Source organism: Pseudophryne corroboree, chromosome 5 (assembly GCF_028390025.1).
Source record: "Pseudophryne corroboree isolate aPseCor3 chromosome 5, aPseCor3.hap2, whole genome shotgun sequence".
In the NCBI taxonomy this organism is placed as follows: Eukaryota; Metazoa; Chordata; class Amphibia; order Anura; family Myobatrachidae; genus Pseudophryne; species Pseudophryne corroboree.
The window spans coordinates 48,892,266-48,918,975 of record NC_086448.1 but is presented as its reverse complement, the minus strand read 5'-3'; the positions used below and the strand labels follow the sequence as shown (position 1 = coordinate 48,918,975).

At 47.0% G+C, this 26,710-nt stretch overlaps 1 protein-coding gene across 6 annotated transcripts in view; it reads right to left on the bottom strand.

Annotated features, from left to right (window-relative positions):
* ST3GAL1 (ST3 beta-galactoside alpha-2,3-sialyltransferase 1) overlaps window positions 1-26,710 on the bottom strand; it is a 147,523-nt gene that overhangs the window by 35,482 nt on the left and 85,331 nt on the right. The gene's annotated exons all lie outside the window — the stretch shown is intronic.

Here is a 26,710-nt window from a genome sequence, read left to right as displayed (position 1 = left end):
CCTTCTTCCACCTCTACTACCCACAGCCTGGCACCCTCACACCTACGCTACCCTTCTTTCACCTCTACTGCCCACAGCCCGGCACCCTCACACCTACCCTTCTTCCACCTCTACTACCCGCAGCCTGGCACCCTCACACCTACCCAACTTCCACCTCTACTATCCACAGCCTGGCACCCTCACACCTACCCTTCTTCCACCTCTACTACCCACAGCCTGGCACCCTCACACCTACCCTTCTTCCACCTCTGCTACCCAGAGCCTGGCACCCTCACACCTACCCAACTTCCACCTCTACTACCCACAGCCTGGCACCCTCACACCTATCCTGCTCTTCTTCCACCTCTACTACCCACAGCCTGGCACCCTTACACCTACCAAACTTCCACCTATACTACCCACAGCCTGCCTGGCACCCTCACACCTACCCTTCTTCCACCTCTACTACCCACAGCCTGACACCCTCACACCTACCCAACTTCCACCTATACTACCCACAGCCTGGCAGCCTCACACCTACCCAACTTCCATCTATATAAACCCACAGCCTGGCACCCTCACACCTACCCAACTTCCACCTATACTACCCACAGCCTGGCACCCTCACACCTACCCAACTTCCACCTATACTACCCACAGCATGGCAGCCTCACAAAATTACCCAATCTCTACTCTGAGCCAAACTCGCTCCACTTATAGCAGCTGTACCCATTTCCAATTACAATATAAGCTTTCATGTCTGCATTTATTTGGTCTACTGAACCTTGTATGTCCCTGTTCAGTATAATGTTCTATTATCCACTTCATCCGATGCTGCAGAACAATCTGGCCCCAAATAAACAACAACAATTATAATTCACAGATACAGATTTGCTTGCTACTTTATGCCGGAAGCAAGAAGAGGGAAAGGGTACCCTGTATTCCATCACAGCAACGGAACAGCTAATGAATAATAGGCTTCCAGTAAAACAAAGGTCCAATTAAAGCTGGGAGAAGCCCGCAACGATCTCCAAGCAGCCATTCGTCATCTGCTGCCCGTGCTGCACCCGGCCAGGCTATGGAAATGGTAACGAGCAGCTTCTCCAGGCTACGCTCTGCAGAGGAACGAGTCAGACAAAGATTTGTCTGGAAGGATCGGAGTTTCAGGATTTTCTTAGTAATAATATTTTTCTCTACAATCCGACCGTGTGCTGCGGGGCTGCAATACAAACAATTAACATCTGGATTTAATAAAAAAGACCACTGGGTCTTTGTCCCCACAAAGTCTGCTTAAAAACTAAAGATTATCTTGTTCTGAATGCAAGTGGAGAGAAAATACGGTTGTGTTCAGCACAAGCAAGAGGTATTGTATAGAGTGGATACTTACTAAGCTGCGGCTTGTAAAAGTCGACACTTCTCAGCATGTTTAAGCCGTGAAATTTAAAAGGGCAATCTGTTTAATAGCAAAAACACCCCATGTTTTTAAAAGCTTTTTTTTTTTTTTTAAATGTTCAAAAGTTTTTAAGCACTTTATTTATATAACGCCACACGGGTTCCAAATTAGCGGTCATAGCACTCAAGCACCAAGGTAGCAGAAACCAAGGGTTAGGTACCGTTTTAGTACGGAGTATAGTAGTAGAGAAGGAAAAGCACATAAGGGGAGGGCTCTGCTCGTGAGAGCTTACAATCTGAAGGGGAGGGGCAGACAGATCAGGGTAGGGATGGGGTAGACAGTGAGCATGGAACAGAGGGATAAGATGAGAGACGGCTGGGTTTGACGAAGAAGTGAGTCTTGAGAGCCCGTTGGAAGTTTTGTAAAGAGATGGAGTGTCTGATATGAAGATGTAGAGATAGGGAGCAGCACGGGCAGTATCTTGGAAGTGGGAGGAAGTAATCAGTTGGCAGGAGAGACGGCGTGCATTTGTGGAGCAAAGAAGGCGGACAGGAGTGTGAAGGGAAATGAAGTCAGATGTAAATGGGAGAGGAATGGGTAAGGGAGTGTGAGAAGCTTGAATTGGATTCTGAAGGGGAAGGGAAGCCAGAACAGGGCTTGTAAGAGAGGAGAGATCCCCATTTATTTCCGAGCGCGCAATGAAGCCTATTTGCTTGGGCCTCTGATTCATTATACTCGCTCTTCAGATAAAGACATTTACAGATGTGTCCTCTTACAACTTTGCTCCATACACTACAAGTCGTGTTATGCATAACGCGCGAGTGCCGTGTGACTCGGTAATGCTGAGCGTTTTTTTTGCATCTTTGACGCAATGTAATGCAATAGGACACACTAGCAGCTTCTGCTGATTAAAAAGATATACAGAATGCCTATATTCTGTGCGTAACTGCGACTGTATTTGCATACAAAATGCTATGCTACAGTGTTTTCTATGAAAACACTGTAGCATAACATTTTGTATGCAGATGGAGCCGCAATTACACACTATAGGCATGCCACGTATCATTTTAATCAGCAGAAGCTGCTTGCGCGTCCTGAAGTGGTTGGGGTGAGAGTAACAGAGGGAAAACTTAAGGCCATATTCTGCCACCGTGATGTGCACAATATAGTAGCCATGGGGGTCATTCCGAGTTGATCGTAGCTGTGCTAAATTTAGCACAGCTACGATCATTTACACCGGCAGGCGGGGGGATGCCCTGCACAGGGCTAGCCAGCCCTGCATGTCAGTGCCGGCCCTCCCGCAGAAGTGCAAAGGCATCGCACAGCGGCGATGTCTTTGCACTTCAAGAATAGCTCCCGGCCAGCGCAGCTTTTGCGTGTTGGTCGTGAGCTACTCCTCGCTCCCCGGCCCGCAGCAGCTGCGTGTGACGTCACGCAGCCGATGCGGCCCGCCCCTCATTTGGTCCGGCCACGCATTGGCCGGACCGCGCCTACGAAATGGCAGCCAAACGCCGCCGTTTCGCCTCCTCCCGCCCAGCGACCGCCTCTGCCTATCAGACGGGGGCGATCGCACCCCTGCCACGGCCTTCGGCGCAGTAGAGACCCGTTCGCTCGGCTGCGATAAACAGCAGCGAGCGAACGGGTCAGAATGACCCCCCAAGTACGGAATAAGAAAACGTCTTTGCTCTTAATGAGCACCTCTGTTGTGCCTCCATACAGCAAACTTGGTACACAAGGTGAAACACGCTTCCGAAACACCCCTACGTCCATTTGTAAACTTTATTGGAGCAGTTTCATATAAAACAATTTATTGCTTTATTGGTTCTTTAGCAAGCACTTATGTTTCTCTATACGGAAAGCTTCCTATGCACTCTGATTATTCCCAGTCAGCTCAGCATTCTCTATTGCCTCTTAAAATATCCATGGGTTTGGAAATGAAATATATTATTTTACTCTAAATATATATTCCACCTGCAACGTTATTTATGTTGGCTGCAGATAAAAGCGCAGAGCGCTGGCAATCTCAGCAGATGTTAACTTTCAGACTTTCCAACCCGTACAGTTACTAATTAGCGGCACCTCATTAGCTGCTAATTGCAGGGAATAGTTGTTTTGAATTAAAAACAGGAAATGGTTTAGACTTGATAATCAGGCTTTAAAGTTTATCATTTGGGAATAGAGATTTTCTCCTGCCGCAGGGGCGTTCATAGCGGGGTAAAGTGTTTTAATAAGTCTTGTAGGTTATGTATAAAAGTGAGCATGGGAAGGAAGGGGAATAACAAAAAGAATATAGTGGCAGGTGTAAGACTGAAAAAATCCCACAATATATATATATAATAAGAATTTACTCACCGGTAATTCTATTTCTCGTAGTCCGTAGTGGATGCTGGGAACTCCGTAAGGACCATGGGGAATAGCGGGCTCCGAAGGAGGCTGGGCACTCTAGAAAGAATTATGACTACCTGGTGTGCACTGGCTCCTCCCACTATGACCCTCCTCCAAGCCTCAGTTAGGACACTGTGCCCGGACGAGCTGACATAATAAGGAAGGATTTTGAATCCCGGGTAAGACTCATACCAGCCACACCCATCACACCGTACAACTCGTGATACTATATCCAGTTTTACAGCATGAAAACAACAGAGCCTCTCAACAGATGGCTCAACAATAACCCTTTAGTTAACAATAACAATTTACAAGTATTGCAGACAATCCGCACTTGGGATGGGCGCCCAGCATCCACTACGGACTACGAGAAATAGAATTACCGGTGAGTAAATTCTTATTTTCTCTGACGTCCTAGTGGATGCTGGGAACTCCGTAAGGACCATGGGGATTATACCAAAGCTCCCAAACGGGCGGGAGAGTGCGGGTGACTCTGCAGCACCGAATGAGAGAACTCCAGGTCCTCCTCAGCCAGGGTATCAAATTTGTAAAATTTTGCAAACGTGTTTGCCCCTGACCAAGTAGCAGCTCGGCAAAGTTGTAAAGCCGAGACCCCTCGGGCAGCCGCCCAAGATGAGCCCACCTTCCTTGTGGAATGGGCATTTACAGATTTTGGCTGTGGCAGGCCTGCCACAGAATGTGCAAGCTGAATTGTACTACAAATCCAGCGAGCAATAGTCTGCTTAGAAGCAGGAGCACCCAGCTTGTTGGGTGCATACAGGATAAACAGCGAGTCAGATTTTCTGACTCCAGCCGTCCTGAAAACATATATTTTCAGGGCCCTGACAACGTCTAGCAACTTGGAGTCCTCCAAATCCCTAGTAGCCGCAGGCACCACAATAGGCTGGTTCAGGTGAAACGCTGACACCACCTTAGGGAGAAACTGGGGACGAGTCCTCAATTCTGCCGTATCCATATGGAAAATCAGATAAGGGCTTTTACATGATAAAGCCGCCAATTCTGACACTCGCCTGACTGAAGCCAAGGCCAATAACATGACCACTTTCCACGTGAGATATTTCAGATCCACGGTTTTTAGTGGCTCAAACCAATGTGATTTTAAGAAACTCAACACCACGTTGAGATCCCAAGGTGCCACAGGAGGCACAAACGGGGGCTGAATATGCAGCACTCCTTTCACAAACGTCTGAACTTCAGGTACTGAAGCTAGTTCTTTTTGAAAGAAAATCGACAGAGCCGAGATCTGTACTTTAATGGAGCCTAGTTTTAGGCCCATATTCACTCCTGCTTGCAGGAAATGCAGAAATTGACCTAGTTGAAATTCCTCTGTTGGGGCCTTTTCGGCCTCGCACCATGCAACATATTTTCGCCAAATGCTGTGATAATGATTTGCCGTAACATCTTTCCTGGCTTTTATAAGCGTAGGAATGACTTCTTCCGGAATACCTTTTTCCTTCAGGATCCGGCGTTCAACCGCCATGCCGTCAAACGCAGCCGCGGTAAGTCTTGGAACAGACAGGGCCCCTGCTGTAGCAGGTCTTGTCTGAGCGGCAGAGGCCACGGGTCTTCTGAGATCATCTCTTGAAGTTCCGGGTACCACGCTCGTCTTGGCCAATCCGGAACCACAAGAATTGTGTTTACTCCTCGCTTTCTTATTATTCTCAATACCTTTGGTATGAGAGGCAGAGGAGGGAACACATAAACCGACTGGTACACCCACGGTGTCACTAGAGCGTCCACAGCTATCGCCTGAGGGTCCCTTGACCTGGCGCAATATCTTTTTAACTTTTTGTTGAGGCGGGACGCCATCATGTCCACCTGTGGTTTTTCCCAACGGTTTACCAGCATCTGGAAGACTTCTGGATGAAGTCCCCACTCTCCCGGGTGGAGGTCGTGTCTGCTGAGGAAGTCTGCTTCCCAGTTGTCCACTCCCGGAATGAACACTGCTGACAGTGCTAGTACATGATTCTCCGCCCATCGGAGAATTCTTGTGGCTTCTGCCATTGCCATCCTGCTTCTTGTGCCGCCCTGTCGATTTACATGGGCGACTGCCGTGATGTTGTCTGACTGGATCAGCACCGGCTGGTGTAGGAGCAGGGATTTTGCTTGACTTAGGGCATTGTAAATGGCCCTTAGTTCCAGAATATTTATGTGAAGGGAAGTCTCCTGACTCGACCATAGTCCTTGGAAGTTTCTTCCCCGTGTGACTGCCCCCCAGCCTCGAAGGCTGGCATCCGTGGTCACCGGGACCCAGTCCTGTATGCCGAACCTGCGGCCCTCTAGAAGATGGGCACTCTGCAGCCACCACAGTAAAGACACCCTGGTTCTTGGAGACAGGGTTATTAAGCGATGCATCTGAAGATGCGATCCGGACCATTTGTCCAACAGGTCCCACTGAAAGATTCTGGCATGGAACCTGCCGAAGGGAATTGCTTCGTAAGCAGCTACCATCTTTCCCAGAACCCGCGTGCAGTGATGCACCGATACCTGTTTTGGTTTCAGGAGGTCTCTGACTAGAGATGACAACTCCCTGGCTTTCTCCTCCGGGAGAAACACTTTTTTCTGGACTGTATCCAGAATCATACCCAGGAACAGTAGACGTGTCGTCGGAACCAGCTGTGACTTTGGGATATTCAGAATCCAGCCGTGCTGGTTCAGCACTTCCTGGGATAGTGCTACTCCCACCAACAACTGTTCCTTGGACCTCGCCTTTATTAGGAGATCGTCCAAGTACGGGATAATTAAAACTCCCTTTTTTCGAAGGAGTATCATCATTTCCGCCATAACCTTGGTAAATACCCTCGGTGTCGTGGACAGTCCAAACGGCAGCGTCTGGAATTGGTAATGGCAATCCTGTACCACAAATCTGAGGTACTCCTGGTGAGGATGGTAAATGGGGACATGCAAGTAAGCATCCTTGATGTCCAGGGATACCATGTAATCCCCCTCCTCCAGGCTTGCAATAACCGCCCTGAGCGATTCCATCTTGAACTTGAATTTTTTTATGTATGTGTTCAAGGATTTCAAATTTAGAATGGGTCTCACCGAACCGTCCGGTTTCGGCACCACAAATAGTGTGGAATAGTAACCCCGGCCTTGTTGAAGTAGGGGTACCTTGATTATCACCTGCTGGGAATACAGCTTGTGAATTGCCGCTAGCACCGCCTCCCTGTCCGAGGGAGCAATCGGCAAGGCAGATTTTAGGAACCGGTGGGGTGGAGACGCCTCGAATTCCAGTTTGTACCCTTGAGATACTATTTGAAGGATCCAGGGATCCACCTGTGAGCGAGCCCACTGATCGCTGAAATTCTTGAGGCGGCCCCCCACCGTACCTGGCTCCACCTGTGGAGCCCCACCGTCATGCGGCGGACTTGGAAGAAGAAGCGGGGGAGGACTTTTGCTCCTGGGAAACTGCTGTTTGTTGCAGCCTTTTTCCCCTACCTCTGCCTCTGGACAGAAAAGACCCGCCTTTTCCACGCTTGTTTTTCTGGGTCCGAAAGGACTGAACCTGATAAAACGGCGCCTTCTTAGGCTGTGAGGGGACATGGGGTAAAAATGCTGACTTCCCAGACGTTGCTGTGGAAACTAGGTCCGAGAGACCATCCCCAAATAATTCCTCACCCTTATATGGTAACACTTCCATGTGCCTTTTAGAATCTGCATCTCCTGTCCACTGGCGAGTCCAAAAGCCTCTCCTAGCAGAAATGGACAATGCACTTACTTTTGATGCCAGCCGGCAGATTTCCCTCTGTGCATCTCTCATATATAAGACTGAGTCTTTGATATGGTCTATGGTTAACAGGATCGTGTCTCTGTCTAGTGTGTCAATATTTTCTGACAGTTTATCTGACCACGCAGCGGCAGCACTGCACATCCATGCTGACGCAATAGCTGGCCTAAGTATAATGCCTGAGTGTGTATACAGACTTCAGGATCGCCTCCTGCTTTCTATCAGCAGGTTCCTTGAGGGCGGCCGTATCCGGAGACGGTAGTGCCACCTTTTTAGACAAACGTGTGAGCGCTTTATCCACCCTAGGGGGTGTTTCCCAACGTGACCTATCCTCTGGAGGGAAAGGGAACGCCATTAGTACCTTCTTAGGAATTACCAATTTTTTATCAGGGAAAGCCCACGCTTCTTCACACACTTCATTTAATTCATCTGATGGGGGAAAAACTACAGGTAGTTTTTTCTCCCCAAACATAATACCCTTTTTAGTGGTACCTGTATTTATATCAGAAATGTGTAACACCTCTTTCATTGCCTCAATCATGCAGTGAATGGCCTTAGTGGGCATCAGGTTAGACTCATCGTCATCGACACTGGTGTCAGTATCAGTGTCGACATCTGCGTCTGCGGTCTGATGTAGCGGGCGTTTCAGAGCCCCTGATGACCTTTGAGACGCCTGGACAGGCACGAGCTGAGAAGTCGGCTGTCCCACATTTGGCATGTCGTCAAATTTCTTATGTAAAGAGTCTATACGTGCACTCATTTCTTTCCATAAGCACATCCACTCAGGTGTCTGCCCCGCAGGGGGTGACATCCCTCCTAAAGGCATCTGCTCCGTCTCCACCTCATTATCCTCATCAAACATGTCGACACAGCCGTACCGACACACCGCACACACACAGGGAATGCTCTAACAGAGGACAGGACCCACAAAAGCCCTTTGGGGGGACAGAGTGAGAGTATGCCAGCACACACCAGAGCGCTATATAATGCAGGGACTAACTGAGTTATGTCCCCTATAGCTGCTTTTTCTATATAACTGTATACTGCGCCTAAATTTAGTGCCCCCCCCTCTCTTTTTTACCCTTTTCTGTAGTGTAGACTGCAGGGGAGAGCCAGGGAGCTTCCTTCCAGCGGAGCTGTGAGGGAGAAATGGCGCCAGTGTGCTGAGGGAGATAGCTCCGCCCCTTTTCCGGAGACTATTCTCCCGCTTTTTTCTATATTCTGGCAGGGGTATTTTCCACATATATAGCCTCTGGGGCTATATATTGTGGTATTTTTGCCAGCCAAGGTGTATTTATTGCTTCTCAGGGCGCCCCCCCCCAGCGCCCTGCACCCTCAGTGACCGGAGTGTGAAGTGTGTGTGAGAAGCAATGGCGCACAGCTGCAGTGCTGTGCGCTACCTTGGTGAAGACTGATGTCTTCTGCCGCCGATTTTCCGGACCTCTTCTTGCTTCTGGCTCTGTAAGGGGGACGGCGGCGCGGCTCCGGGACCGAACACCAAGGGCTGGGCCTGCGGTCGATCCCTCTGGAGCTAATGGTGTCCAGTAGCCTAAGAAGCCCAAGCTGGCTGCAAGCAGGCAGGTTCGCTTCTTCTCCCCTTAGTCCCTCGCTGCAGTGAGCCTGTTGCCAGCAGGTCTCACTGAAAATAAAAAACCTAATTTCTATACTTTCTCTCTAAAGGCTCAGGAGAGCCCCTAGTGTGCATCCAACCTCGGCCGGGCACAAAATCTAACTGAGGCTTGGAGGAGGGTCATAGTGGGAGGAGCCAGTGCACACCAGGTAGTCATAATTCTTTCTAGAGTGCCCAGCCTCCTTCAGAGCCCGCTATTCCCCATGGTCCTTATGGAGTTCCCAGCATCCACTAGGACGTCAGAGAAATATAATAAAAGAATAGGGGGAATAAAGAGAAGAAGGAGGTCCTTGCAGAAAGGGACATAGGGGGTCATTCCGAGTTGATCGCTAGCTACCGTTGTTCGCTGCGCATCGATCAGGCTAAAAATCAGCATTTCTGCGCATGCGTATGCACCGCAATGCGCACGCGTGATGTACGGGTACAAAGTCCTTTGTAGTTTTGCACAGGTTCTAGCGAAGCTTTCTGTCGCACGGCCAAACGCAGGAAGATTGGCATGAAGTGAGCGTTTCTGGGTGTCAACCGTCCATTTTCAGGGAGTGCTTAGAAAAACACAGACGTGTCGGGAAAAACACAGGCGTGTCAGGGAAAAAGGCAGGCGTGGCTGGGCGAACGCTGGGCGGGTGTGTGACGTCAAAAGCCGTCCCTTCGTCGTTAGAATCAACGCACACGAAGAGTAACTACAGGGCTGGTCTTGTTTTGCACAAAATGATTTTGCAGGTGCTCTGCTGCACAGGAGTCCGCACTTCTGCAAAGCGAAAATACACTCCCCGGTGGGCGGCAACAATGCGTTTGCACGGCTGCTAAAAGTAGCTAGGGAGCGATCAACTCGGAATGACCCCCTTAGAGAGATCAACACAATTAGCTGCAGGGGGGTAATTGGCATTGCAATGGGGTGGAAATGTTGGCAAAAACACCCCCACTTGCCTCCCACATTCCCCGTACTCGCTGATTTTTGTACACAACACTATGGGGCTGCGAACAAAAATTACCGACTCCTGAGCCACCACAAGTGCAACATATAGCCCCTGCCCCCGAGTCAGTGGCTTGCTGGAGGGGCCCCAGCAGGGGCCCGGGTCCGCTGCCAACTCCCCCACCACTACCCCTAGTGTATACTTGCCCTCATCCGGGTAGCATGTCCCTCCACCATGGCAGGTGACATCTTCGGGAAGATGGCGCCGCACATTGAGAGCTCTGACTCTGTAGAGTCTTTGCTTTGTAGTGCAGATGTGGCATCTTCCCAAATGTCATTGGGAAGATGGCGCCGGCAGAGGAAGGGTGCCTACTTCCCGGAGCAAGCAAGGTAGAACGCGGTTGCCCTCGCCACCCTGGATTTAAATGGCACCCCCCTGTGGAATACAAAAGTGGCCCCAGAATGAATGTTTTTTTTAATATAGTTTATTTTTAGGAAGTGTGGACTCGCCCATTTTAGAGCACACCCCCATGCTGTATTGGGGCCCGGCGTGGCTTTCTTCGGCCTTGCATATAGCCACACTTACTGGCACGGGCTAGCGGGAGGGTGAACTAATTTAATCGACCCCTTAGTGTACCTGTATACACTGGTAATTCCAGGGTGCACAGACCTTCTAGAAAGAAAGGCTACAGGAAAATGATACATTCTATCAAATCACTAATTTAATCAGGAGAGTGGACATTGGACTGATTTTAACTAATTGCGTGGTGTTTATAACGAAGGAACATTTATGAAAACTGGCCAATAAATATCTGTAGAAAACAGGTATGGTCGTACACGATAGCCAATCAGATTCTACCTATTGTTTTCATTTCTCACTAGAAAAACAAACACCTGATTTGATAGACAAATCCAACTCTTCACCTCAGTAAGAAAATAGTGGTGATCCCTAAAAAACATACCGCATAAGTCTCTGGAAAATTGCTGCATGCCACAAATCACTTTTAATTTTGACGAGTTGCCAGTTAAAATCATAGAAACGCGTTTCGCAGTACTTTTTCAGGTTCAGGTAGTTCATCATATTACATCAATGTAATGTTAATAGTAACACCTATTCCTCTCGCGTTTATCCATTGTGCATTATGTTTTTTTTTTTTGTACAGAAGTCAGCACTTGCATATTATCAGGGAAGAACGGACTATGCTAAATTCCTGGAAGGGTAGGTCACCCTTCGCCTCCTCATCACCGGCCCATACTACACAAGGGACAAGGGTGGTCATTCCGAGTTGATCGCTAGCTTCTTTCGTTCGCTGTGCAGCAATGAGGCGAAAAAACGGCACCTCTGCGCATGCGTATGGGTCGCAATGCGCACGCGCGAAGTAATATTACAACAAACGATGTAGTTTCACATAAGGTCTAGCGAAGTTTTTCAGTCGCACTGCTGGCCGCAGAGTCATTGACATCAAGTGGGCATTTCTGGGTGTCAACTGACCGTTTTCAGGGAGTGTTCTAAAAAACGCAGGCGTGCCAGGAAAAACGCAAGCGTGGCTGGCCGAACGCAGGACGTGTTTGTGACGTCAAAACAGGAACTGAACAGTCTGAAGTGATCGCAAGCACTGAGTAGGTTTTGAGCTACTGTGAAACTGCACAAAATAAAATATGCCGCCGCTCTGCAATCCTTTCGTTCGCACTTCTGCTAAGCTAAAATACACTCCCAGTGGGAGGCGGCATAGCGTTTGCGCGGCTGCTAAAAACGGCTAGCAAGCGAACAACTTGGAATAACCACCAAGATCCAAGCAATCAAGCAACTGTGGGTGGGGCATGATTATGTAAACTGCATAATAACCCCGCTGCAATATACTGTACCATGAAGCTACATGGTTAACCAAATCGTCTCATAACCCACTACCGCAACCCCCCCCACCCAATGCATCTGCAACTTGGATGCACCTAAAGTTTGCGCCTAAGCAGGGTTGCCATCCAAAATTGTGAAATCGTGGGCCCCGGGACTGACAAAACAGACAGGGTCCCCCCCCCCCCACAAAAAAGATTTTGTTGCACCTTTCCACTCCTATGTGATGTCATACAGTGTGTAACATATAGGTGGAGCATTGCGGACCTACAGAAATGGGTCACAGAGAGCGGATGCACAGGGAAGGCTTGTTTTAAGTCGTCATCCCTGTGCATCAGTCAACTGTCGTTTTACAGAACGGTGCAGCTCTCAAGGTATTGGCGGTAGGAGCCAGGGGTGGGTCCCCCACTCTGTAAGGGCCCGGGACACCAGTCCCCACAGTCCCCCCCCCACACCCCCCCGCCAGGTGGCTGCCCTGCGCCTAAGAACCATCAGCAGGTTGTGTTTTCACACAGGTTAGCGCTGTCTACTTGGCAGAGATAGTTGTTATCCCAGCTGTTCCCACAGACAGAATTGCACAAGACGTAACATAGGGTTCTGGAGTGCTGGAACTGGAAAGAAAATAAATGTACCAGAACAGGGCTAGGAAAACGAAAGTTTTAGATCATTCTGAGCAGAAGTTAGTGAGGTTAGTCCACAATAGTTGGTCCATAAACTACAGAATAAAAAACAACAACAACAACAACAACAACAAAAACCCCACCTTCTGCATCATTCCCATCAGATACAGATTTTTGGATGGTTATTCGTTTTTATGTTTCCCTGGGAGGAAGTTTTGGAGATAGTCTCATTATTACGCTCATTTTCACCGGCAGGAAGTTGTTGAGAACACGGTGATGCATTACTGAGGAATTTGTGGGAGCCGGGAGGGGTCCTTGGCAACGTACAAGCGTCGACTCCCTTTCAGATGCGGCTACGGTTTGTGCTAGGAACATTTTAACCAACAACACATTTTGTATCGGGCTACAACATGCGTTTCAATGTACAGATGTGTCCTCAAACGCTACTGCTACACTTGCGCCACACGTCACTTCTTGGCATGACAGGTCACGTGTGTCTTGGCGAGTCCCAAGCGTCTTTTTGCATTTTATTTTTCATCGGAATGTGTGTCTCCATCGCAATGCAATAAAACCTCTTCACGAGACTGCACTGTTTATTTGTGACACCTGTATACCTGTGTGAGACGGAGTCAGACTCCGTATATGAAGTGCTACAATGCAGCTTTCATTTCACGCCAAGTTCCGTTGTGATTCATATACAGATTCAGACGCACACAGATATACAAGTGTCACACACTCAATTAATCAGTGCGGTCTTGTGAAGTGGCTTTGGCGCATCACATTATGATTAGGAAGCACATTCGGGGGAAAAAACGCTACGTCTCTTGGCGTGCCTCACTCACAACAGGCGTCCCACACTGCGAGGCGTACAAAGGCTAGGCATATGAGGACACAGCTGTACAATATTATTCCTGGGTATATACACAATTAAGACAAGGCTGCAGGTGAACAATTCAAACACTACCAATTTATTAATAATAATCATTACAATAAAATTTTGCATTTTGAGTGAGGTTCTTGGCATAGTTATGGCCATAAGTAACTGGTGTCCAGGTGACCTCATTAGTCGGGCAAGTCCCTAACATTTTGGGGGGGATACAACTCTGGGGCGTTGGACACCCCAAAATGAAGCAGCTGACTGACCCCAGGGCAACACTAAAGGCATACCTCACAATTTTTAATTTGTAGAAAGAGGTACACACGCACGGCTAAGCCGCAACCGTCCCCCAAAAGGGGTGTGACCTAAGAAAGGGGGTGTGGCTTCACGGGAGGACCCGCGAACGCGAACCACGCCCCCACTTTCGTCACTGAGGGGGCATGCCCAGCGCTCCGTGAGCCGCTGGCATGCCCCCTCTCCCTCTGACTCCAGTTAATAGACGCTGTGCGCATGCGCACAGCGTCTATTCACCGCTGCTCCGCTAAGCAGGGCAGCGATGACAGGAGCCGCCCAACTGCCCCCCCCCCGGACACTGCGGGCCACAGGTGGGACAGCGGGTCAGTCCCAAAAAAACGGGACTGTCTCGCAAAAATCGGGACAGCTGGGAGGTATGCTAAAGTGACCCCAGGGCAACACTATAGTGAAAAAAATATATGGTGAACAAAGTGAAGATAAGTTAGTGAGAGAGGATGCTGAAAACAGCAGGGGTAAATTAGTGAGAGGTAACGAGGTGAGAAATAACCACCTTCAGTTCTCACTACTTTACCTCTCACCTCATTACCTCTCACTAATTTACCCCTGCTAGTTTTCAGCAGCCTCTCTCACTAACCAATCTTCACTTTTTTCACTATATGTTTTTTCACTTTAGTGTTGCCCTGGGGTCACTCAGCTGCTTCATTTTGGGGTGTCCTGCGCCCCAGAGTTGTAGCCCCCAAAATGTTAGGGACTTGCCCGATTAATGAGGTCACCTGGACGCAGTGGGCAAGCCGTTACATATGGCCATAACTATGCCAAGAACCTCGCTCAAAATGCAAAATGTTATTGCAATGATTATTATTAATAAATTGGTAGTGTTTGAATTGTGCACCTGCAGCCTGGTCTTTGTATGCAGTCCTACTGAAAGGTCTCCGCAGGGTCGCACCTCTCATTACCGGTGTGCACCCCAGGACCCCTCCCCTATCTACACAATTATACAGGCAGTGGCGCTCATGGTAAGTACAGAAAGCCATTTCAGAGAACGATAATCAGTGCCTTTTAATGAGATCGCAGTGAATCTCCTGTGTACCTAGGTAGACTGCCCTAACAAAGTAAAGAGGCTAAATGTATTTTGCGACGGACCATGTGCTGTAAGTACAGTTGTGTCCTCATATATCACTGCTGCAGTCGCGCCAAATAGCCACTCTCTGCGTGCCAGGTTCCTTGAGACGGGATCCGGTCTGAAGATCGACAGTGTCTAGGTCGACAATGTTTAGGTCGACCACTATAGGTCGACAGTCACTAGGTCGACATGGATGGAAGGTCGACAGGGTTTCTAGGTCGACATGTGCTAGGTCGACAGGTCTAAAGGTCGACATGAGTTTTTCACAATTTTTTTTTTTTGGGGGGGGGTTTCATACTTAACAATCCACGTGGACTACGATTGGAACGGTAAAGTGTGCCGAGCGAAGCGAAGGCACCATGCCCGAAGCATGGTGAGCGAAGTGAGCCATGCGTGGGGACGCGGTGCACTAATTTGGGATCCCGGTCACTCTACAAAGAAAACGACACCAAAAAAAAAAAAAAAAAATCTCATGTCGACCTTTAGACCTGTCGACCTAGCACATGTCGACCTAGAAACCCTGTCGACCTTCCATCCATGTCGACCTAGTGACTGTCGACCTATAGTGGTCGACCTAAACATTGTCGACCTAGATACTGTCGATAAAACGAACCACACCCCCTTGAGACTGCTAGCACTGAGAGTCTTTTTTGCAAAAAAAAAAAGTATTGGTCGCAACGCCATGTGACTAGGACGCATTAGGAGACCGTGCTGAATAATTAGTAATGCGATGCTTGTATATCTACAGTACAACAGAATACAAGTTCTGTTGAGGTATATATACAGACTCAGTCACACACCGGTATATACTGCACACGTGTTGCATACCAAATTAATCAGCAGAGTCTTCTTGTGTGCCCAAGTGGCATCGCGGTGTAACAAAGACGCATTTTCTGCAAAAAACGATGCCCATAGCACGGGAACTGGCGGCTCAATGCTGCAGAACTGTTTATACAGCCATGTAGCAAATGCACATGATACCACAATCTGGGTACTTCTTGTAACAGTTTTGGCATTCAGTTGGTTTTTGTTGTTGTCTCTACCAGTACTAAATCCATTGCTTTCTCGTTTCTTGCTTCCTTCTTTGGTTTTCAGATATATTTCTAAATATCAAACAAGAATCAATTACACGGGTGACTCGCATTATTCTGAGCACCAGCTAATAGCCAGAGTATCCGCCGTGTGCAGTACGGACAGCAGCGAGACGGGCTGAACTGCTGTTTTATACACACGTCTGGTAGCCCCCAGGTTCATTGTGACGGTGAGCCGCTCCACTGTAGTGTGTCGGTCGGCCCTCACGCACCTTCGTAGCCGACGTTCACCTCTCACATCAATGGCACGCGGTGCTCTGCAGTTTCCACATCGGTTATTGGCAACGGTGCTATTTGTCCAGTCACAATACAACACCGCAGCAGCACACGGACAGTTCACAAACTGCGCGGCGTCAGGAACACTGCCACCCTTGGCCCGAAAGCAGATAATCATCCATTTTTGCAAATTGGATAAATCGCCCCTTTTACCCATGACACAACGAGTTAGATGTGTGCAGACGGCCTATCGCACACCTTATATACCCACCAAGCCAGCGCACGACAACTGACGTACTTCATGGGCTACACGCTGCTGACGTCACATGTAGGAGGTGGTCATAATAATGTGACTCGACCGTGTATATGAACTTCCCAGGGATATAGCACTAAGCTGCGGTGTATATATAAAGGCATGGAATGAACAGCAGGATGCAGGATAAAACAATGCATTTAGTAAATGTTGCAGGAGGACGCACAGACAGTAAATTATCACCTGAAGGTGGAAAACCCCTTTAACGTTCTTTCTGATGACAAAAACAAATCTTTATTTCTCACAAGTCGTAAACGACAGCGCATTCAGATAATAAAACAGAATCCTATATTTCAGCCACCTGTACGGCCGTTCCTCTGATGTACAATAGTGCAATATAATTTTTACAACGTACATTAAACTAGCAGGATGACAAAAGTGCATCTTCTCGTGTCGCTGTCACAGAACAGGAGCATAAGAACTATTATTAACCAGAGGACACTGGGAGCTCATGTACAGTCGTTACTAGGAGCCCCGGCCATGTTTGGCTGCGTATACTGGAGACATAACAAAGGGATGAGAAAGTAAAGCTATAAGCTCCAGCGTGCACTCTGCCACTTCAACAACACTTTCATTACTGGCAATATGCCTGAAAACGGCAAAGGGCCAGCGAAGGGACAATACAAACAAAGCACAGGACGCCGTCTTTCATAAAAAAAGTTTTAAGAACAAAAATACAAAAAAAAACAAAAAACATAAAACTTGAAACATTAAATAACAGAATATGCTGTAAGAAGCGAAACGCGTCGGTATAAGAAGCTTTATGCCAACGTTCTTCACGTTGTGGTTTTAGTATGTATTTACATGTGCCTTCAAAGAACCAGGCCTAGAAACACTGCACTTGCACCAATAAATGAATATTCCTTATTTTCCATTATTATTGCACTAGTTTGTTGGAATCAGCGTAGGCAGTCTGACCTTAGTCTCCGCCCCCTGCTCAGCCCCACCCTACACTCTAGCCAGCCCTGCCCCCTATCTACTGTTCCGCACACCCCCTATCCATCCGGCTTGCATACTTACCCCGGTGGATATTCCTCTTCTCGTAAGACGGACGCGTTTCCCTTACTGTGGGAGCCATAGGGGTGTGCGCCCAGGCTTCCACTGCGTGCATGAAGAAGATGGGACAGACCTCCTATAATTACATATACACAAAGCACACATTATACACACACACAACACACATGCTACAGGCAGTGGGCAGAGATACCAGTGACTCCATACTTAATATAATCAGGACAATATACGCCATGTCCAAGGTGCACCTTGGCTACATTCACTTATTGCATGCCTATTTTCCAGTACGTAGTGCCCCCCTTTTATCCCCAAGGAACCGCACAGTCCAATGACAATCAGGACAGCGGAGGAAGGGATACGTACAACATATATAGTCAACCGGAGCAGTTTGTCGCAATAAACGAGATTGAACTAGCAGAAGACACAAATCTACTTCAAAAGTAAAGTGGTGTCAGGATTCCAGCGTCGGTCACATGACCGCCGCCATTCCCGACTGTCGGGATGCTAAACGCATCCCATCCCATCACAATGCTAACAAATGGGTTTACTTTGCTTTATGTCTTTATATTCAGCCCACAAATTAATGCGTGTATATTTTTCCATTAAAATATTTACTATATGACCAATTTGCAAAACGTTTTCTGCAAAAATCTACCCATTTTTTTTTTCATGCCAGTTGAATTTTTCAATAAGGTAAAAATGACGAGGGTTGCACAAATTGCAACATCTAATCACTTTCCAACGCGCCGACCATAAAAAAAAAAAAACCTGAAAGATTAATAAAATGTGTTTGTATGAAGTCACCTATTTTCAGTACATTAATATATCAAACGTCAACAAAAATTGATCGGTCTATGTTCTGCACTTGGATTTTTTTGATACGCTCATTTTTTCCCCCCTGCTTAAGTCAAATCTTACAAACCAGCTGAATAGCATAAAAATGGCATTTAGGCAGCCGGGGAAAAAACTGCACGGGGAATTTTTCACTTCATAAATGGAAAAATGCTGACGCTCCGAAACGTAAGGCACAAAAATAACCAATCACTTCAAATATGTCAATGAAATAAAAAAATAGATTTGTAAATATGACGGAACACCTGTGACGACGGTTATGATGCCAATGCATTGAAAAAAAATCAAGATAAAATACATTATTTATCAATTTCTATGTTTTTCCAGCATGAATCATGAAGAGGGGAATTATTCCCTACATACTATACCATCGGGCAGTGATGGATGACAGTTGGCCCCATGGGTAATTACGTGTGGCCCCCAGCTCCTTCCTGCTCTACTGTAAGACCTGTCTGTAACAGCCTATGACGTTTGCGTAGAATGCCGATAGGTGTTTTTGGATAAATGCAACCTGTACGCCGTCTTGGGGCCTAATTAAGAGGTAAGGAGCGCAGTGACGATGGTGCATGCAAACGGCAGATGTTTCATGTTTGCGCATGCGTTCTGATGGCACACAGATTTAGACACGCCATAGGACCAAAGGGCGGGTGCAAGTTTTGATGGTGCGTCTTAAGTCACGTCATAGTAAGGAGCCATTATCATGTGGCTCCTTGCTGGTTAATATTAGACCCAGATTGGGGTAATGGAGGTGTGAGGTGTGGTGCCTCTGGACTGGCTGAGCTGGATGGCTTTAGTGTGGCATACCTTTACATTCTATTAACACTTTTTACTTATTAATTTTTTAACAATATTTCTCTATTTTAATTACATTTCATGTTTGTATCACCCTCTCTATAGCTTCGGCTTCCTAAATACTAATTTATTACCACTATAGTTTTCTCACTGGTATGCTACGTTGGGCTTTCTGGCTTATGCTGGTGTTTTGGGGTGCCACACCCTACACCTAGATATAGCGCTAGGGACCCCAAATATACAGAGACGCCTTGATGCGGCTTTACCACACATTTGCACAAATATGTGTAACGAAGATCTCTGAATTCTATTATGTGGGATTTATATCTGGTTACTGTTATCATTCAGGGTGCTGGGGGAAACCAAATGCCTTTTTTTCTTGCGTCTTAAGTCACACCAGACAGAAGATGTTGCAAGCGAGCGTCTCAGTTCTTTACAAAATCTGAGGCGGCATTCGCTTGAATATCCAGACACGACTGCAGCAAAAGACGCAACCCACCTTCACGTCTCCGTCCACCTTTAGAATCAGGCCCTTGGAGCACACATATATATGTGCAGAGCAGTTGCAAGTTTGCATACAGTGCACCTGTTGTGCAGGCACATAATTTTCACTTTGTAATACTTTCATATATTACATGGAACCAAAATACCAACAAAGCTAGTAGGGCGTAGCTAAAATGCATCTCACTCCTAACGTACTTCCCTGCGGAATGAGAACACCCATAATTTAGCCTCCGGTGCAAGGCATGTGCCTGCAAAGTACAGGCAAACACACTGGTGTCTAATTCTAAATCAATGTGATACAGAAACCAAGTTTGTAAACCTGACCAGTGCGCAAATAGCTGCCTGTGTGAATCGGTTGATGTGGAGCGTCACCAACACTCCAATTTCACAACACAGCACCACAAGACCATCAACCTCGATTCCCTTGGCGCTCAGAGCTACAGTCCCAAAATCCTCTGATAAAGCTGACTCAGAGTAGATGTAAATTGTCCACTTAGAACCTTAAAAAACATAAAAATAACACCTCATAGGGCAATATATCCAATTCTTCTATGTCAGTGCAATGTGGATAAATGAGGACTCCTACCCTTTGGAGTGGTCTACATTTTAGGTAGACAAAACGGCATGTGATATTTTTTGGGGGGTACAACCCACACTGGATACCTCACGTATTCATCCTCCAAGAGAAGAGATAATCCCAAAATAGTGTAATACTGTTTTAATAAAATGTACAATAAAAATGAACAATAACAGTGATGCTAGCCTCTCACCCGGTGAGTGGTCTACTCAAAAATGGGCAGACAAATGAGCATGAGAATGGAAAGTCCAGGCGTCCCTGCAAGCTCCAAAACACACCAGGCTCGAATCAGGACCACTGCTTCCTACCTCCGCCAACGCGTTTCGATACTTCCTGCCTTGACAAAGATACAGGAAGTATCGAAACGCGTTGGCAGAGGTAGGAAGCATTGGTCCTGATTCGAGCCTGGTGTGTTTTGGAGCTTGCAGGGACGCCTGGACTTTCCATTCTCATGCTCATTTGTCTGCCCATTTTTGAGTAGACCACTCACCGGGCGAGAGGCTAGCATCACTATTATTGTTCATTTTTATTGTACATTTTATTAAAACAGTATTACACTATTTTGGGATTATCTCTTCTCTTGGAGGGCGGGATGTATTAACATACATCGCCGCCCCTCGCCGGTTACCGCAGCGATGTTGATCGCATATGTACTAACATATGCGATCAACATCGCGATGCGGTGACGGAGGCCCCTCGCGATACCCGTTAGGTGGTCTGCGGGGGGTCTCCGTCACCTCCCCGGGGTCCCCACACTGGCTAGATGCCGGGAAGCAGCAGCAGGCTGCCCCCGGCACCTCCTCCTCCCCCCTGCAGCCGGAAGGACGTCCGGCTGCGTTGCTAGGGGGAGGAGGACACTACCTTCCGGGTCCAGGGCAGCCTGGAGGAAGGTAAGCCAGGGGGAAGGGGGGTCGGCGTCTGCGGCGGGGGTCGACGGTGTCGGCGGGTTGCGGCGGTCGGCGAAAAGAAGCCCATAGGCTTCTATAGGGTTTCGCCATCCAGAGATGGCGAAACCCTGGACGCCGAAAACGCTGCGGTAGGGTCTTAGTAAATATGAAAATGCGGTAAAACCCCCGTTTTCGGGGGTTTTACCGCATTTTTGCTTTAGTACATCCCGCCCGGAGGATGAATACGTGAGGTATCCAGTGTGGGTTGTACCCCCCAAAAAATATCACATGCCGTTTTGTCTACCTAAAACGTAGACCACTCCAAAGGGTAGGAGTCCTCATTTATCCACATTGCACTAACATAGAAGAATTGGATATATTGCCCTATGAGGTGTTATTTTTATGTTTTTTAAGGTTCTAAGTGGACGATTTACATCTACTCTGAGTCAGCTTTATCAGAGGATTTTGGGACTGTAGCTCTAATTCTAAATCAGTCTGTATTTAGGAAGGAAAAACAAGTTACTCTGTTACACCATTTAACAAATAGTAGGTCTTGTAAGTGCTCGCGCTATGCTGTCTACCAGGGGGAGAATTATTAAACCTTGGAGACGTATAAAAGTACGAAAAATCAGCTTCCGTCATTACCCTAGTGCAGCCTGTAAAATAACAGAAGCTGACTGACTTTATCTCTTTCCGAGATCCTTCCAGCGCCTGTGCACTATTGAGAATTACAGGGTTAATTGGTTTATCACGAGGAAACAGAGCTCGCATCTCAGAAATGACGACACGTGATATAGCAGTTTCCACCGCTTTACTTCTGATACGGTCCAACGAAAAAAAATATAAATCACATATTTCCAACAGAAATGAGGCGAATTGGTGCAGGAATCATCACATTCTTTATGCAAAATATGATACATGGATCCCTTTATCTTCTAACAGAGCTGCAACGGACAGTTTGATGGAATCCAAAGTAAGAATGGTCAGACCTAAGCCAATAAAGGACCATCATATCGTGACGGGGAAATTACCACAGTTACCGATGGTACTTTAGTACAGCCTAACTCGCACCTCCCTTAGTGCCTAGCCTAACCCTAACCTCTCCTCTCCTCTAAGTGCCTAACTCAACCCCCCTCCTTTCCGTAACCTAGCCCTAAGCCTCCCACTTACTGCCTAAACCTCTTTCCCCCCCCTCGATGGTGCCAAACCCCAACTCCCGCTCCCTGCAGCCTACACCTAACTTCCCACCCACTGTAGCCAAATGCTAACTCTCCCGGCAATACTTGCCTTTTGGATCCCCGCTGTCGATATTTAGGGGTTGGGAGGAGAGCAACAAAGTACCCGGTACTGGTTCTATTCCCAATCTATGGGTGTCGTGGACACTCACGAGTGGGAATAGGCCTCGGCCCCCTGCCGGCATTTTGGTGTCGGGATCCCAGCGTCTGTATTTTGGCCGCCGGGATCTCGACCGCCGGGATAGTAACTACATCCCAGGTGAAGCTGTCACACCGCTTCGTTACATCATAACATCTACAGCTGGAGAATTTTTGGACCTCACCGAAATAAAAAAAAGTTTTCAGAAATATACTGTACGTAATAAGCCATGCAATCTGTAAATGGAAACAACTATTATATCCCATGCAGTGACCTCACCGTGTGCGGTACTCCATATATTGCCCAGTCACAATGACAGGACACAGAAATAGTTTCAACCCACTGGCCCTCCGAAAGTAGGTTGGGGGAATTTAACAAAAATATAATGCAGGGAATCGGATGGGGGGGGATTTCAGCTGCACTGTGGCACTTGCAGATCTCTTGTAACAGTTTTAAGGGCCCCATACACTAGAACAATAATGCCCAATTTCAGCCCAATTCGGGCATTCGGGCCGATACGTTGGGTGAAATCGGGCATTTTGGCGGTGTATCCGTTCCGATCCGATTAGCGGCCCCGTGAGCGTCGGTTCGGATCCCCTAGGTCGTTAGTGCTGCACTCGGGATATATCGGTTCCGGCAGGCATGGCTGGGATCGCATACGATATATCGCATGCAAAATTTACCAAATCGTTTGGAATCGTATGGATCCACTCCCGGGGGAGTTCAAGGGAAATCACCTCCAACTTCAGCCTCAGACATTTCGTTCTAGTGTATGGGGCCCCTAATTCTGAGAAATCTATTAAAGTAACTGAAAAGACAAAGTGAAAAGGATGATAAAAAACTATCACTACATACAAACAGAACAAGGCAAATATGAAAGGGGCAATATAATATAAACAAACTGTGAGCGGTGCTATTTAAAAAAACAACCCTATTTTATTATTTCCCCCCCCCCAAATTCTGAAGTGGCAAAGAGTTTAAGACCGCTGACATCAACGTTTGTAACATCGCCAGTAACGGCCGAGAGCAGGCCAGCCTGTATTCATGGATTGTGGAGATCCGTTTCTTTGTTGTCTAATATAGCCGTACAACGTTTGTACATGGGAATGTAAATGCTATGGGAATATGGGAATAAATACTTATAGCACAGTCCAACAGCAATGAGGTTAAAAAACATATACACCACACATACTGTACATAGTAACAGTTTGTATCTTCCCATGTACGTATGTTGCAGAGAGATATTAAGCAATGAAACTGATAGGTTTACAAACAAATAGAAAAATAAAAAGGTTCTATTTAAACACTTAACTAATACAAAACCTCACCATCGATTCCCTTTATATAAAGTTGTTCTTTGGGGGAACTAAATGTTGAAACTAGAGTGCGCTACTGCGCAGACTATGTTGCTACTTCTCCAGGGAAGCTTCATTTCCTGTACCAAGATGGCTGCCGAGGATACTACTGAGCATGAGTGTGCCACAGTGGACACCAGTAGTCTTCCACTTAGTTGTGATAACCGGCTATATAACCGCTGTTTCAGCATCCTGCACGGGTACCTACATGGCTGGTGAGCTGTATGACACCCCGCTACAATCCATCTGCCAGTGTGTATAACAGTGACTACAGCTGTAGCTGCCTTATCAGCAATAATACCACTCCACCTGTAACGAAACTGGCCTGTTTGTAGTTGTAAGGCATCCGCTGCGCTAAAGCCTCAGTCCTGTACACACACTTCCAACATATATAATTTATGTACATACCAACAATATAGCCGACTCATTATCTACATCTGCCTGTTTCCGCAACATCGCAGAGCTGAAAGGGTGGCATAAAATTAAAAAGCAGAGCTTTTAATTAAGACTTGCAGTTGCACCCCTATGGTTGCAGCACTTTCTATCACAGTTCCATCACAGAGTATTTGTCACTTGAACTTTGACAGATCAATTACACCGACGTACTGTTGTATAATCAGATTAATTATTTAAGACTTGGAGGAATGGGGGAAGACCACCGACGTACCAAAGGACCCAGAGATTCCCTATAGAGGTTTAGTGCATGGCATACATAGGCGCTGAGATTCGCTGCACAGTCTGCATTAAGTTCTAGATTCCTCTCAAATGATATTTCTAATATAAAAATTACTTCTCCTCTTACAGTGCAAATGTATAGATACTTTATCCAAGAATAAAAGAAAAAAAACACACACACACACACACACACACACACACACACACACACACACACACACACACAAACTGATATGTTTGGGGGAGGTTCCGCCTCTTTAAGCCTATGAGCTGCCAGACCTCAACATATGATGAAGCCTAGTTTGTGCATACAATCTGTGTGATACCTGGTGGCAGAGGATTCAGAGAAAGTCTCATGGTTTGCGAGTCAGTGTAGGGACTGTCCAGAGGGGAGACTCACGTGATTGGCCGGCTTGACAAATTATTGCAATTTCCTGAATTTAAATTTAATATTATTGGGGCAGGTGTATCAACCTGGAGACGGCATAAGGAAGTGATAAACCACTGATAAGTGCAAGGTGATAAACGCACCAGCCAATCAGCTCCAGTATGCAAATTAACAGTTAGGAGGTGATTGGCTGGTGCGTGTATCACCTTGCATTTATCACTGGTTTATCACTTCCTTATGCCTTCTCCAGGTTAATACATCTGCCCCACAGTTTGGAGAGTAATTAGGTGAGTGCAGTGTATGTATAATTGAGATATATCACACACACACACACACACACACACACACACACATATATATATATTTATGTGTGTGTGTGTGTGTGTGTGTGTGTGTGTGTGTGTGTGTGTGTGTGTGTGTGTGTGTGTGTGTGTGTGTGTGTGTGTGTGTTACCCAATTGCCCTTAGGGAAAGAGATAATGAAAGCAGCACCTCCAGATGGATTTTCTGTTAGCCAAGAATCAAGAATAACACCTAACAATCTGACCTGAGAGCGCTAACAACAGTGTTTGTTCCCGATTAGAACCATCTGTAATATATTGACAATTAAAAACACATACATCAAAAAGTCTTACTTTTGTGTACATAAAATGTATTCACAAGAGCATTATTACATAAAGGACTTCTGAACAGTTTCACAGAAGAGTGTTTTGGATTTATCTAGTGTACATTCAGTTTAGCAAATTTCTTTGTCGTTGTGTAATCAAAATTACGACACAGAACTGAAACAGAACATGACCCAACGCGTTTCATCCCAAGAGACTTCTCCAGGGGTATAGAATCAAATGCCCACAATAAGTGTAGTAAAGTTATCCTGGTAAAACCAATAAATCACTGGTTATGCCAGCTATGATGGATCTAAAACCAAACTTTATTTTGTGTATTTGGTCAGAGAGAGAGAATATCCCTCCAATGGGTAAAATGTCCTTCAAAGGTTAGTAACATAAAGGCCAATAGTTTATGTTAGACCAATGGGGTGAAAGTAATGTATAGCACTGAACTTTTAGTGGATGACACACAGACTTCTGCAAACAGTCTAGTGGAGACGAAATGCAATGGCATAGATGTGTTCCTCATAGAGTTCAGTGGATAACGGTTATAGGATTTCTATGCGACTCACATCATATTTGCTCCACCCCTATCTACAGACCCGCAAATCAAGGCATATAGCCGTGAGGAGGTGGGGCTACATCACGGGCCGCAAAATAAAATAAAAAACAACATTTGGTTCATCAGGGGGGTTTCTGGGCACTCAGAAACCCTCCCTGCGTGTGCTATTGCCGCCTCACTGACACCAGCACATCCCCAACTCCCTGACAGCAGCGCATCCCCGCCCCACCGACAGCGGCACATCCCTGCCCCACCGACAGCGGCACATCCCCGCCACACCGACAGCGGCACATCCCCGCCACACCGACAGCGGCACATCCCCGCCACACCGACAGCGGCACATCTCCGCCACACCGACAGCGGCACATCCCCGCCACACCGACAGCAGAACAATACACTACCTCACTGACAGCAGCACATCCCCGCCTCACTGACAGCAGCACATCCCCGCCTCACTGACAGCAGAACAATACACTACCTCACTGACAGCAGCACATCCCCGCCTCACTGACAGCAGCACATCACTGCCTCACTGACAGCAGCACATCTCTGCACGGTTGTCCACTTAAATGATTATTCATTAAAAGAATTCAAATTAAATAGTCTGTTCTGATCTATTTTTCCTCCTATTCTGTATCTTTTTCACTCTATTTTGTCACAACAGGGGCCATTTTACAAGACAGATATACCACTATTGGGAGTGTGGTCATGCTCTGATATCCGCA